Here is a 16,452-nt window from a genome sequence, read left to right as displayed (position 1 = left end):
CGTTCTTGGGACAGGGTCTCATACACTGACTGGCACATGTGGGTAGCCACAGGTTCGTTGATCAATGAAGCAAGACCAACTGTTGAACTCTTAGATTTAGATAATGATACAGAGTGATTTCCGAGCTTCAAGGAAAGGAGGGTCGAATGGATGAAGTTGCCGTAGAGGATGGTTTTGAGGTCCTCGTCTTGATTTAAGTTTCTGCTCAAAATAAATTAAAATATCACTCAAAAAAAAAAAAAAAACAAAACAAAAAAACAACTGAGGTTAAGGAAAGTCAACTGCAAAGGGCAAGCCTTTACAATGACCACTGTGTAGAAAGGTCTTCCCTGATGGTTCAGCAGCAAAGAATCTGCTTGCAATGCAGGAGAGGCAAGTTTGATCCCTGGGTTGGGAAGATCCCTTGGAGGAGGAAATGGCAAGCCACTCCAGTATTCTGCCTGGGAAATCCCATGGACAGAGGAGCCTGGTGGGTTACAGTCCATGGGGTCTCAAAGAGTTGGACCTGACTGAGCAGGCACAATATGACCGTGTAGAAAAAGTAGCTAAAGCTTAAGAAGATGAATAAGTATGAGCCCTAATCATCCTTTTTTGGTAATTATACTTGAAAAGTCCAACTAAGATGAAGAGAACATAAATTCAAATTTGACATTTATTGGTTAGGACCAGCAGAAACCCAAGGGTCAAAAGGCGAGACAGTAAATGATGTGATGAACTGTAGTACCTGAGCTGGGAAAATGCCGCCGTCATTACTATAATTACCATCATAGTCATACTAGCTGTCATTTATTGACTAGTTTCTATGTATCAGACCTTGCTAAATGCTCTATGTGCATTATCTCAAACCATACTCATAACAATTTTATAAAGTTGGTACTATTATTATCCCATTTTTATAGACAAGAAAACTGAGGCCTAGAGAGTTCAAGGTCAGAGAGCCAGCAAGTCATGGAGATAAGATTTGAACCTACCTGAAAGTAGTAGAGCCCTGTGGAATGGACAAAATGTAAGAATTAAAGATTAGAAATTGGGGGGAAAAATATTACAAGTTGGAAAACTGGTAAAGTAAAAGTAAGAAAGGGAGTATTAAGATTGGTTAAAGTCAGAGAACAGAATGTTTGGGTTACTATCTTACCCCTCCAGTGGCTCTGGGTGACAAGCTCCAAGGTTCATTATGGGATTTATTGACTATGCCAAAGCCTTTGACTGTGTGGATCACAATAAACTGTGGAAAATTCTGAAAGAGATGGGAATACCAGACCACCTGACCTGCCTCTTGAGAAACCTGTATGCAGGTCAGGAAGCAACAGTTAGAACTGGACATGGAACAACAGACTGGTTCCAAATAGGAAAAGGAGTATGTCAAGGCTGTATATTGTTACCCTGCTTATTTAACTTATATGCAGAGACATCATGAGAAACGCTGGGCTGGAAGAAGCACAAGCTGGAATCAAGATGGCCGGGAGAAATATCAATAACCTCAGGTATGCAGATGACACCACCCTTATGGCAGAAAGTGAAGACGAACTAAAGCCTCTTGATGAAGGTGAACGAGGAGAGTGAAGAAGTTGGCTTAAAACTCAACATTCAGAAAACAAAGATCATGGCATCTGGTCCCATCACCTCATGGGAAATAGATGGGGAAACAGTGGAAACAGTGTCAGATTTTATTTTGGGGGGCCCAAAATCACTGCAGATGGTGACTGCAGCCATGAAATTAAAAACGCTTATCCTTGGAAGGAAAGCTATGACCAACCTAGACAGCATATTCAAAAGCAGAGACATTACTTTGCCAACAAAGGTCCATCTAGTCAAGGCTATGGTTTTTCCAGTGGTCATGTATGGATGTGAGAGTTGGACTGTGAAGAAAGCTGAGCACTAGAGAATTGATGCTTTTGAACTGTGGTGTTGGAGAAGACTCTTGAGAGTCCCTTGGACTGCAAGGAGATCCAACCAGTCCATTCTGAAGGAGTTCAGCCCTGGGATTTCTTTGGAAGGAATGATGCTAAAGCTGAAACTCCAGTACTTTGGCCACCTCATGCGAAGAGTTGACTCATTGGAAAAGACTGTGATGCTGGGAGGGATTGGGGGCAGGAGGAGAAGGGGATGACAGAGGATGAGATGGCTGGATGGCATCACTGACTCGATGGACGTGAGTCTGAGTGAACTCCAGGTGTTGGTGATAAACAGGGAGGCCTGGCGTGCTGTGATTCACGGAGTCGCAAAGAGTTGGACACAACTGTGTGACTGAACTGAACTGAACTGAACTGAAATACACACAAAATTAAAAGACACTTGCTCCTTGGAAGGAAAGCCATGACAAACACAGCATATTAAAAAGCAGAGACATCACTTTGCTGACAAAGGTCTGTATAGTCAAAGCTATGGTTTTTGTAGTAGTCATGTACAGATGTGAAAGTTGGACAGGAGAAGGCTGAGCACCAAAGAATTGATGCTTTCGAACTGTGGTACTGGAGAAGAGCCTTGAGAGTCCCTTGGACAGCAAGGAGAGCAAACCAGTCAATCCTAAAGGAAATCAACCCTGAATATTCATTGGAAGGACTGATGCTAAAGCTGAAGTTCCAATACTTTGGCCACTTGATGTGAAGAGTGGACTCATTGTAAAATACCCTGATGCTAGGAAAGACTGAAGGTAAAAGGAGAAGAGGGTGGCAGAGGATGAGATGGTTAGATAGCATCACCGACTCAATGGACATGAATTTGAGCAAACTCTGGAAGATAGTGAAGGACAGGGAAGCCTGGCATGCTGCAGTCGATGGGTTTGCAGAGATTAGGATATGCCTTAGTGACGGAACAACAAAAGCAAATACACATGATGCCAAAGTATGCACAATTTTAAACAACAGAGGACACGAACTGCTGGAGAAGTAGTTCTCCCTTTTATTCTCAAAAGTTTTTGGGGACATTTCATAAGGCCTCTCAGAAATTGACATGGGATTGAGAGCCAGTCACCTACAGTGTTGATCAACCCAGTAATGTCCCCGTGCACTGGTTCTTCCTCCCCTGTTTTTCTCTCTCCCACCCTTTACTCTGTCTTCCTGGGGTTACTTCTCAAATAAATAACCTGCGTTTAAGAGTCTACATTGCCTCACGCTCTGCTTCTAGGAGAACCCAAGCCAAGACAATATACAATATAGTATCCCTAGAAGAAAAAACTTTAAGATAAATGGGCCTTCCTGGGAATAAGCATTCTCTTTCCAAATCTACCCATTTTATTGTCATTGCCTTCAAACCTATGATCAAGTTTGGGTTTTGGGTTAGAGTTTTCAGAGGATCAGAACCAACAGAAAAAATATATATCAAACACTGTGTGTGTGTATGGGTATGTGTGTGTGTACACAGACTGAAAGAGAAAAAGAGGTCTATTTTAAGGAATTGGTTTGGATGATTGTGAGGTCTGCCAACCTGGAAATCTATACAGCAGGCCAGCAAGCTGCAAATTTATAAAAGTGTTCAACATGAGTCCAAAAGCTGCTGAAGAACAAACTAGAAACTCAAGTGAGGATTTTTATGTTGCAGTCTTGAGGAGAATTTCTTTCAAGAAAACTTCATCTTGGCCCTTAAGTCCCTCAATGGATTGGATGAGGGTTGCCTATATTGTGGAGGGTAATATGCTTTATTTCAAGTCTACTGACAATTTACAACTAAAATATACCTTCACAACAACATCTAGACTGGTGTTTGGCCAAACAACTGACACCATAGCCTAGCCAAGTTGACATAGAAGATTGAGTATCACAGGTCTCACAGAGCTTTATGGAGAAATACAATCTCTGCTCTGGGGAGAAATAGCTTATACACCAAAGGAACTGAAAAAGCTTGTCTGTCTATACTGGTAGGAACTTTGAGATCACATGTAGGAGTAGATGTTGGGCTTTAGAAGGTAGGATATAAAGCTGGTTAAGAAAGGCTCAGATTGTAAAGAATCTGCCTGAAATGCTGGAGACCCAGGTTCAATCCCTGGGTCAGGAAGATCCTCTGGAGAAGGGAATGGCTACCCGCTCCAGTACTGTTGCCTGGAAAATTTCATGGACAGAAGAGGCTGGTGGGCTACATACAGTCCATGGGGTCGCAAAGAGTCAGACACGACTGAGCAACAAACACTTTTGCTACTTCACTCAAGGAAGAATTATTTGATATGAGAATATTCCTTTGTGCCTCAGGATTTAATGTCTGCAGGAATAGTTGGAGCCATTCCTAATATGCTGCTGAGAATATTCCCTGGAATTTGGATATGGAAGTGACCAACAGTAAATGAAGTGGCAATGTTGAAGTTCGAGGATTAGAAGGTTTGGGAGGTGGGAATATTTTCATGAATGTGTTATGTGAGATGGTAGAATCCACTATCTGATTATGTCCTTGAGAAGGCCTACATGGTGCTTATGCCCAATCATGTCCAACTCTTTGAGACCCCATGGACTGTAGCCCACCAGGCTCCTCTGTCCATAGGATTCTCCAGGCAAGAATACTGGAGTGGGTTGCCATGCCCTCCTCCAGGGGATCTTTCTGACCCAGGGATCAAACCTGCATCTCTTAAGTCTCCTGCATTGGCAGGTGGATTCTTTACCACTAGTGCCATCTGGGAAGTCCCAAGTCCTACATGGCACTACTTAAACAAGGAGATAAGGACTGCACTGGTACAAGGATACTGGCATCTTTGAGACTGGAGTTTACTGTAATAGATGCTGCCACCATTCAGATCAGATCAGATCAGATCAGATCTGTCGCTCAGTCGTGTCCGACTCTGTGCGACCCCGTGAATCCCAGCACGCCAGGCCTCCCTGACCATCACCAACTCCTGCAGTTCCCTCAGACTCACTTCCATCATGTCTGGAAGTTCCCTCAGACTCACTTCCATCTCATCGCTGGATGAGATACCATCCAGCCATCTCATCCTCTGTTATCCCCTTAGCCCCCTGCCCCCAATCCCTCCCAGCATCAGAGTCTTTTCCAATGAGTCAACTCTTTGCATGAGGGGGCCAAAGTACTGGAGTTTCAGCTTTAGCATCATTCCCTCCAAAGAAATCCCAGGGCTGATCTCCTTCAGAATGGACTGGTTGGATCTCCTTGCAGTCCAAGGGACTCTCAAGAGTCTTCTCTAACACCACAGTTCAAAAGCATCAATTCTTCGGTGCTCAGCCTTCTTCACAGTCCAACTCTCACATCCATACATGACCACAGGAAAAACGATAGCCTTGACTAGATGGACCTTTGTTGGCAAAGTAATGTCTCTGCTTTTGAATATGCTATCTAGGTTGGTCATAGCTTTCCTTCCAAGGATAAGCGTCTTTTAATTTCATGGCTGCAGTCACCATCTGCAGTGATTTTGGAGCCCAAAACAATAAAGTCTGACACTGTGTCCACTGTTTCCCCATCTATTTCCCATGAGGTGGTGGGACCAGATGCCATGATCTTCATTTTCTGAATGTTGAGCTTTAAGCCAACTTTTTCACTCTCCACTTTCACTTTCATCAAGAGGCTTTTGAGTTCCTCTTCACTTTCTGCCATAAGGGTGGTGTCATCTGCATATCTGAGGTTATTGATATTTCTCCCAGCCATCTTGATACCAGCTTGTGCTTCTTCCAGTCCAGCGTTTCTCATGATGTACTCTGCATATAAGTTAAATAAACAGAGTGACAATATACAGCCTTGACGTACTCCTTTTCCTATTTGGAACCAGTCTGTTGTTCCATGTTCAGTTCTAACTGTTGCTTCCTGACCTGCATACAAATTTCTCAAGAGGCAGGTCAGGTGGTCTGGTATTCCCATCTCTTTCAGAATTTTCCACAGTTTATTGTGATCCACACAGTCAAAGGCTTTGGCATAGTCAATAAAGCAGAAATAGATGTTTTTCTGGAAACTCTCTTGCTTTTTCCATGATCCAGCAGATGTTGGCAATTTAATCTCTGGTTCCTCTGCCTTTTCTAAAACCAGCTTGAACATCAGGAAGTTCACGGTTCACATATTGCTGAAGCCTGGCTTGGAGAATTTTGAGCATTACTTTACTAGCGTGTGAGATGAGTGCAATTGTGCAGTAGTTTGAGCACTCTTTGGCATTGCCTTTCTTTGGGATTGGAATGAAAACTGACCTTTTCCAGTCCTGTGGCCACTGCTGAGTTTTCCAAATTTGCTGGCATATTGAGTGCAGCACTTTCACAGCATCATCTTTCAGGATTTGAAATAGCTCAACTGGAATTCCATCACCTCCACTAGCTTTGTTCGTAGTGATGCTTTCTAAGGCCCACTTGACTTCACATTCCAGGATGTCTGGCTCTAGGTCAGTGATCACACCATCGTGATTATCTGGGTCGTGAAGATCTTTTTTGTACAGTTCTTCTGTGTATTCTTGCCATCTCTTCTTAATATCTTCTGCTTCTGTTAGGTCCATACCATTTCTGTCCTTTATTGAGCCCATCTTTGCATGGAATGTTCCTTTGGTATCTCTGATTTTCTTGAAGAGATCTCTAGTCTTTCCCATTCTGTTGTTTTCCTCTATTTCTTTGCATTGATCCCTGAAGAAGGCTCTCTTATCTCTTCTTGCTATTCTTTGGAACTCTGCATTCAGATGTTTATATCTTTCCTTTTCTCCTTTGCTTTTCTCTTCTCTTCTTTTCACAGCTATTTGTAAGGCCTCCCCAGACAGCCATTTTGCTTTTTTGCATTTCTTTTCCATGGGGAAAGAATGTGGTCCACTGGAGAAGGGAATGGCAAACCACTTCAGTATTCTTGCCTTCAGAACCCCATGAACATTATGAAAAGGCAAAATGATAGGATATTGAAAGAGAAACTCCCCAGGTCAGTAGGTGCCCAATATGCTACTGGAGATCAGTGGAGAAATAACTCCAAAAAGAATGAAGGGATGGAGCCAAAGCAAAAAGAATACCCAGCTGTGGATGTGACTGGTGATAGAAGCAAGGTCCGATGCTGTAAAGAGCAATATTGCATAGGAAGCTGGAATGTCAGGTCCATGAATCAAGGCAAATTGGAAGTCGTCAAACAAGAGATGGCAAGAGTGAATGTCGACATTCTAGGAATCAGCAAACTCAAATGGACTGGACGGGTGAATTTAACTCAGATGACCATTATATCTACTACTGCAGGCAGGAATCCCTCAGAAGAAATGGAGTAGCCATCATGGTCAACAAAAGAGTCCGAAATGCAGTACTTGGATGCAATCTCAAAAACGACAGAATGATCTCTGTTCGTTTCCAAGGCAATCCATTCAATATCACAGTAATCCAAGTCTATGCCCCAACCAGTAATGCTGAAGAAGCTGAAGTTGAATGGTTCTATGAAGACCTACAAGACCTTTTAGAACTAACACCCAAAAAAGATGTCCTTTTCATTATAGGGAAATGGAATGCAAAAGTAGGAAGTCAAGAAACACCTGGAGTAACAGGCAAATTTGGCCTTGGAATACGGAATGAAGCAGGGCAAAGACTAATAGAGTTTTGCCAAGAAAATGCACTGATCACAACAAAACACCCTCTTCCAACAACACAAGAGAAGACTCTACACATGGACATCACCAGATGGTCAACACCAAAATCAGACTGATTGTATTCTTTGCAGCCAAAGATGGAGAAGCTCTATATAGTCAGCAAAAACAAGACCAGGAGCTGACTGTGGCTCAGATCATGAACTCCTTATTGCCAAATTCAGACTGAAATTGAAGAAAGTAGGGAAAACCACTAGACCATTCAGGTATGACCTAAATCAAATCCCTTATGATTATACAGTGGAAGTGAGAAATAGATTTAAGGGCCTAGATCTGATAGAGTGCCTGATGAACTATGGACTGAGGTTCGTGACATTGTACAGGAGACAGGGATCAAGACCATCCCCATGGAAAAGAAATGCAAAAAAGCTGCCACCATTACCTCTATGGTAATGACACTCCAGCATGGCAGAGGCCAGAAATAAGTCTGACACAGTTATTACAATGAGTAGCAAGGCTGGGATGACAGTTATTAAGGTCTGGAGAAACTGGTATTTGTGGTAATGGACCACAGTTTGTGGTGTTCTCAGAGTGGAAGTAGATAATCAGTCAAAATACTGCTTCATCAAAAGATGGTGAGCAAAAGACTGGTAGTCATCAGGACAGAAAATTCATGGCCCGTCATCCAGTTTTCAGATGTAAGAGAGCTTATAGACCCAGAGTCCATTCATTGAAGGGTAAATTGGATCTCTTTGAGGAAGGACCCTGCAACTGAGTCTTTCCATCAATAACCTAGAAATAAGACCTTGGTCTTACCTGTGAGAACATGAAAATTTTACTACCTGATGGAAATTGAAATTTTGGGATGGGTCCCAAGAAGGCCCAGAAGACACAAGTACATGATATGATTAGGTGGCCCTGACTCCTGCGCCACCTATTTCCTTTGTACTCTTGTCTCTTCCCCAACTAACAGAGATAACCTCATGGGCATTAATTATGATCCACAGATGAAGCAGGCCAAAAACAAAAACAAGATTAGAAATAAAAGCTCCTGGCTCACAGCTGAGTCAGCACAGTATGTCAGAGCCAGTTGTAGGAGGACTGTGGCCACGTTACAGCCCCACTCAGGGGTGGCTGCGCTGGTGAAGGGAAATCCTCCCAAAGGGCAAGGCCAAGAGCAGTGTACTTGGTTTTTCACTTTTAATAGAGGAAGAAGGAGCCTGAATCAGGGATATTCATGAACTCCTGGGCGGGGATGAATGGCTAGGCTAACTGGTCAGAGTTGTCAAAAAAACAAGATTAGAAGATTGGAGAAATTCAGAATGAAAGATGATGGTAAGAGTGATAATAGTAGCAAAAGTAGGCAATGACATCTAGACCCATCTGCTAGCATTTGTTCCACCGTATCATCCGAATAGTGTCAATCTATTTGTCATAAATACTCACCCTTTCAGCCTCCTTCCTCCTTTCCCTGCTGCTTATATGATTTCTCCATTTCGAAGGCAGTTATAGACACTTGGAGAGCTGAAGGGGATGAATATTTCTGTGGGATTGTGTTGTGGTCAATTACAGGTCAATAGTGAATAAAATAAAATAGATAACTGGTAAGAACTCACTGTAAAGCATAGGGAACTGTACTCAGTTCTCTGTCTGTTCTACCTGTTTAATCATTCAGTTGTGACTGATTCTTTGTGACCCTGTCCATGGGCTTTTTTCAGGCAAGAATACTGGAATGGGTTGCCATTTCCTCCTCTAGGGGATCTTCTCAACCCAAGGATCGAACCTGTGTCTCCTGTATTGCAGGCAGATTCTTTACCTGCTTGAACCATCAGAGAAGCCCACTCAGTACTCTATAATAACCTATATGGTAAAAGAATCTAAAAATCAGTGGATATATGTATATTTATAACTGACTCACTTTGCTGTATACCTGAAACACAGCATTGTAAATCAACTATACTCCAATGAAAATCATTTTAAACTAAACTAATAAATATATTTCAGATTCACTCATAATAAAAAAATTAAATAGAAATTAAAAAATACTGAAAACCAATTATCCTCTAATAAAAAATAAATTAATCAAAAAAAATTTTTTAAAGAGTTTTCTAATCTAAAAAATACCTTTTACATTCACCAGAGCCTCTGCTGCAGAACACAGTATTTTAGTTGGAGTTTCCAAAATCCGTCAATATTTGCATGAACAGTTGATGTGTTTAAAATATTTAATCTTCCAATTTAGTCACAAGCTATGACTCTCAATTTATTATTTTATATGTATCAGTAATGTTTTGAATTTTTTTCATATGGATGATGCATATATCTTATTCAAGTCATCTCTAAGCATACTATATTTTATTCTTATGCTTACTTTTAAGTTCTCGTTCCACAAATCTGCTGCATATATTTGTTTGGGTTGATCTCTGAGTAGAGGGACCTGGGGAAGGGTGAGTGGGAGGTGGAAGCTGACGTGGTCTCCTCACATCAACTGTATACCCTGGTGGGAAGCTGAATGTGCCAAAAGGAAGAGCTCCTTTGTCTATTTCACACACAGGTATCTCCTGGATCCTGTGTGTGTGTGCGTCTGTGTGTGTGTGTGAGAGAGATTTTAATCATCATTTATATACCAAATATATTGATTTACATATTCCTTTTCCTTATCATCCATTTTAACAAATACATTTTTTATTTTTTCCACTGTCCACTAAGATGGAAATACTAGCTGGTGTTGCTTAGTTTCTGGGCATTCATTTCAACTTAGCAAGACCCTGTATTTAGAGTTCACAATACCTTGAGGGTTAAACTCAAGCCCTATAAACAAGGCAAAAGAATTTATAAGAATGAGTAAACCTGTATTCTACATTGGAACTGTCGTCAGCCTACTATAAATGTTTCTAAAAAATAAATTATAAAGATGCGTTTCACAGAGGTTCCGATGAAGCACCAATACACAACTCTCTATTGGTTGTTTACTAATTTCACGCACGGTAATATGTTGATTGCCTGCAATGCAGGAGACCCAGGTTTGATTCCTGGGTCAGGAAGATCCCCTGGAGAAAGAAATGGCAACCCACTCCAGTATTTTGCCTGGAGAATCCCATGGACAAAGGAGTCTGGCAGGCTACAGTCCATGGGATCACAAGAGTCAGACATGACTTAGCGACTAAACCACCACCATCAATATGTTGATTAAAATGTTATATGCAAACAGCAATAATTTTTCTCTATTCCCTTCCAATTTTTCTAATTTTCTATCTCTTTCTCTGTTGTGGATATTATACTTGTATGCTTTTGAACTGTGGTGTTGGAGAAGACTCTTGAGAGTCCCTTGGACTGCAAGGAGATCCAACCAGTCCATTCTGAAGGAGATCAGCCCTGGGATTTCTTTGGAAGGAATGATGCTGAAGCTGAAAATCCAGTACTTTGGCCACCTCATGTGAAGAGCTGACTCATTGGAAAAGACTGATGCTGGGAGGGATTGGGGGCAGGAGGCGAAGGGGATGACAGAGGATGAGATGGCTGGATGGCATCACTGACTTGAGGGACATGAGTCTGAGTGAACTCTGGGAGTTTGTGATGGACAGGGAGGCCTGGAGTGCTGCGATTCATGGGGTCACAAAGAGTCGGACATGACTGAGCGACTGAACTGAACTGATACTTGTTGGAATATTGCTGCTGCTGCTGCTGCTGCTGCTAAGTCGCATCAGTCGTGTCCGATTCTGTGCGACCCCATAGACGGCAGCCCACCAGGCTCCGCCGCCCCTGGGATTCTCCAGGCAAGAACACTGGAGTGGGTTGCCATTTCCTTCTCCAATGCATGAAAGTGAAAAGTGAAAGTGAAGTCACTCAGTCGTGTCTGACTCTTAGCGACCCTATGGACTGCAGCCTACCAGGCTTCTCCGTCCATTGTTGGAATATTATGGATCTACAAAATTGATCAAATTGGGAAGGAAGAAGGTGGCACTGCCCCCTCCTGAGTCAGGGTGACCCTGCAGCTGCGCCTCCACACCCCTCCGCTGACCCACAGGTTGCCAGTGCTTTTCTGGTCTTCAGCACGTGGAGCTCCCTGGCCACGCTTTCTGTGAGTCAGTGTCCAGTCAGCCACATTGTCCCAGCCTTTTACTGACCACAGTACCACCCCTGACAGAACTTCACAGGCACACCAGGGTTTCCTGGAGGTTTGGAGAGATGAGGGAGTGGGTAGGAGAGGCTAGGAAGCAAAAACAAGAAGACAAAACATTACAAGATTAAAAAATGCTTCTTCTTAAAATCCTGGGATTTACTCAAATGCCTGATAGCTTTTGTCATTCTCTGGCTCCAACCCATATGGTCATGCCTGAATTCCCTCTCTCTATTCTCTGCTTTCTATTCTTTCCTTTTCTATTTTCTGCTCTGATCTCTTCTCTAGTCCCCTCTAAATTCCGGTTTACTTCTAATGTAGAATGGTTTATCCATTTGGGGGGTTTGTTTCCTTAACTCTTCCCAGTCTTTACTTCGAGTCCTCACTTCATGTCAACAAACTTATCAAAGTATATCCTTGAACAAGGGCATTTTTCTCCTAAGGCAAAGGTCTGGTGTCAGATGCCAAGATAACCTCCTAAGGATGGTCAACCACCAGTAGAGACATGGATGAGGCAATACAAAAGACAAGTATGAGTTCACAGATTAAGCTGGGCGAATTTAGCTAAAGTTAAGGAAATGTATTTATCTTCCTCAGTTAAAAATATTACAGTGAGGTTATTAGGAATAGCTGCCAAATTCTGTCAAATGCCTTTCTGCCTATCTTTTGAAACGATTCTTTATTACTGTTTTACACACTGATAGGAGACACTCAGCTTCATTCACAGATATCTCACTTATTTTCACAGTTCTCCCCTGCCTTCTTTAAGTTGGTTATCATGACTAAGTATGGATTTATTTATGTTTATAGAGAGGCGCCAGTGGTTCCTAAAGATTAGTGAAAAGAACACTTCTTTCCTTAAATCCAAGACTCACAACCTTACTTGTTTCACACCAGGTATTTAGGCCCAGAAAACTGGTCCACTGACTTAAATATAACAAATAATAAGTAAAACTTTTCCCACCTTAACATTTTCTTTGCGCTATTTTAAACTTTGGCTACCTGATGCGAAGAACTGACTCATTTGAAAAGACCCTGATGTTGGGAAAGATTGAAGGCAGGAGGAGAAGGGGACGACAGAGGATGAGATGGTTGGAAGGCATCGCCAACTCAATGTACATAAGTTTGAGCAAACTCCAGGAGTTGGTGATGGACACGGAAGCCTGGCGTGCTGCAGTCCATGGGGTCGCAAAGAGTCGGACATGACTGAGCGACTGAACACCAAGCCAGCAATCCTGGCTTCAACCATTACACAAAACTTCTCTAATAAATAGTGGAGCAGTTGATGTTTGTTTCACGAGTATCCTCTTATGGTGAAAGCACTTCCTTTGGAAGGAATTTACTGTAAATTCCTAGCAGTTATCATCCTAGAAAATTGAAGAGAAATTGGGTCTCATCTGAAGGGCCTGTGGGGTGGGTTTGGGGAAGGAGCTGATAGAAAAGGAAGCAAAATGGCAGAAAATGAAATGTTACACTTTTGGTTCTATCCCTGCGGATCTCCACCCTGGCTGGACCAGGCTATGAAAAACATTCTGTTGCTGCCTTAGCCACACCCATCTTGTATTTCCAGCTGCTGTTCTAGTCACTGGTAACCCACAGGCGTTTTCTCCAATGGCATCTGGATTACAAGCATTGGGAAACACCCAGGTGCTCAGTAAACCTGATATTCCTGATCTGGTTCCAGATCAGATGACTGTGTCCTGGGGTTGGGGGAGGGGGCGGAATCAAGGAAAATGCACTTTTAGCGAGAACCACAGGCAGGATTTCAAACTACAGGTTGCAGACTACTGCTTGACTGCTTTTTGCGGGTGAGTTTTTCATGTTGGTTAGCACTGGGGCTTCCCTGGTGGCTCAGATGGTAAAGAATCTGCCTGCATTGCAGGAGACCTGGGTTCGGTACCTGGGTTAGGAAGATCTCCTGGAGGAGGGCGTGGCAACCCACTCCAGTATTCTTGCCTGGAGAATCTTCTTGGGCAGGGGAGCCTGGTGGGCTACAGTCCATAGGGTTACAAAGAGTCGGACACGATTGAATGTCTAAGCACTGAAATAACTGCAAAGTGGGTCCTTTTACCTAGAGTCTGCAGTCCTGGGTGCTTGTGTGCTAAGTCACTTCAGTTGTGTTCGACTCTTTGTGACCCCGTGGACTGTAGCCCACCAGGCTCCTCTCTCCATGGGATACTCCAAGCAAGAATACTGGAGTGGGTACCATTCTCTTCTCCAGGGGATCCTTCTGACCTAGGGATCGAACCCACACCTCACATTGGCAGGTGAGTTCTTTACCACTGAGCCACTAGGGAAGCCCTCCTGGGTGCAGAACCCCAACATGAACGATGAGCCTGTTCACCTTAGAACTCAAGTGTTCCCTTGATGTAGCAAATAACAGATTGGAAAATGCAAAAAATCTCTTTTCCTATGAAAGAGAGCCAAAGGTACACCTCAAAAAGATTAGTGTAACTAACCTAACCTTAACAAATGTATCGGTAAAGAACTTGACAAAATAAAAAATCCATTAGTCTCCTATTATAATATCTTTTACTAGGAAATAGATGGGGAAACAGTTGAAACAGTGTCAGACTTTATTTTCTTGGGCTCCAAAATCACTGCAGATGGTGACTGCAGCCATGAAATTAAAAGACGCTTACTCCTTGGAAGGAAAGTTATGACCAACCTAGATAGCATATTCAAAAGCAGAGACATTACTTTGCCAACAAAGGTCCGTCTAGTAAAGGCTATGGTTTTTCCTGTGGTCATGTATGGATGTGAGAGTTGGACTGTGAAGAAGGCTGAGCGCTGAAGAATTGATGCTTTTGAACTGTGGTGTTGGAGAAGACTCTTGAGAGTCCCTTGGACTGCAAGGAGATCCAACCAGTCCATTCTGAAGGAGATCAGCCCTGGGATTTCTTTGGAAGGAATGATGCTAAAGCTGAAATTCCAGTACTTTGGCCACCTCATGCGAAGAGTTGACTCATTGGAAAAGTCTCTGATGCTGGGAGGGATTGGGGGCAGTAGGCGAAGGGGATGACAGAGGATGAGATGGCTGGGTGGCATCACTGACTCAATGGATGTGAGTCTGAGTGAACTCCAGGAGTTTGTGATGGACAGGGAGGCCTGGAGTGCTGCGATTCATGGGGTCGCAGAGAGTCGGACACGACTGAGCGACTGAACTGAACTGAACTGAGTATTTGTAGTTGCTCTAATGGAGAAGGAAATGGCAACCCCCTCCAGTATTCTTGCCTGGCAAATCCCATGGACAGAGGAGCCTGGCGGGCTCAGTCCATGGGGTCGCAAAGAGTCAGACACGACTGAGCACACCGCACTCATGTAGGTGGTCTAAAGCATCTTTTGTCACTTATGTAAGAAATGATTGTGTTATGTGTCTCACAGTACATCCTTGGGATCAAGTATTCTGATGTTGATTTTGTGGATTAAAATGTATTTTCAAATGCCAAGCAATAAAAAAAGTCCATAAACTTAAATGTCTGTTGCTACATTAAGCAATATATAATTCTACCATTTAATCTAGTACCAGGACACTTCAGATCATCCTAAATATAACTGAGCCAAACAACAATGCTCCAAATCTGCACATTGATGGGAGCTAAGAAAAAGAGATCACCTGAAGAGTCAAATCATTTTTCCACATTGAATTTTATAATTTTACATCTTTAATTTGCATAATAACTGGATGGAATATAATCATCTTCAACTTATTCTTTAGTTTAACATAAAGTGATAGCATTCCTTTTAAGATATACATTTTTTAAAATTTTATTTATTTTTAATTGGAGGATGATAGCTTTACAATATTGTGTAGCTTCTGCCATCTATCAACATGAATCAGCTTTAGTCATATGTATGTCTCCCCCTTCTTGAACCTCCCTTCCACCTTCCACTCCATCCAACCCTGAGCCACTAGGTTATCACAGAGCACTAGATTTGAGCTCCCTGTGAGACTTGTTAAGTTTTGAAAGAGAGCACAGTCCATAGGGTCGCACAGAGTTGGACCAACTGAAGTGACTTAGCATGCACACGCACACAGGCATGAAGTGAAACTGGACAAGATTCTATTCATTTGGCTTATCCAATCTTGAATCATTTGGGATAATGCTGACAACTTCAGAGTCTACTTCTGTTTGGGAGTTGGGTCTTCCAAGGCATATAATTGAACAAGTTTCTACTTGTATTCTTAGTGCTTATCCCAATTCAAAATATGATTCAGTCTATCTGTGCACGCAGAACAAGGTTTAGTTTCTTGTTAAGTAACGATCACACAGAGCATTTCTCATTATGAATTGACTAAGCATTTGCTGATGCAAAATAATGAAAGTCATAAGAAGATGCTACCAAGTGGATATTTGAGCTTCAGATGGTGTTCATGTTGAGAGAGTGTCACAAATAACCCTAAGGATATAATCCCAGGGTCTGTTGATGATAATAATATCTTATAATCAAATCATCTTTCATCAGGAATCTCAAATGGATTCTATAAATACTAATTTCACCTTTTCCTGAGATGTGTACTGATAGCAATTGTACAGGACAGAGAAAAGGGCTAGGAAACAGCTCCAACGTGTTCAACCCTTGGGAAACCCAGTGAAAGAGAGGCCTGAAGTGAGCTGGCACCATGACAGGCAGAACTGAATTCGATCACAACCACTGTCCTGGGAGACTTAGAGAAGCTTTATTTTGTTTGGAATTTTGTTGGGAACTCAAGCAGATTTAGGTGAAAATGTATCCCTTGGACAAATTAAAACACTTAACTTCTTGAGTGGATGTTGATATAAGAAGATATTTTCTCATAATGTGCATGGAGATGGTCCCATGAAAGTTAGAAACAAAAGATGGAATTACTACAACCAAGTCCCTAACCTAC

Source organism: Bos indicus x Bos taurus, chromosome 24 (genome assembly GCF_003369695.1).
Source record: "Bos indicus x Bos taurus breed Angus x Brahman F1 hybrid chromosome 24, Bos_hybrid_MaternalHap_v2.0, whole genome shotgun sequence".
In the NCBI taxonomy this organism is placed as follows: Eukaryota; Metazoa; Chordata; class Mammalia; order Artiodactyla; family Bovidae; genus Bos; species Bos indicus x Bos taurus.
The sequence above is the reverse complement of the archived record's forward strand: the minus strand, read 5'-3'. Positions refer to the sequence as shown.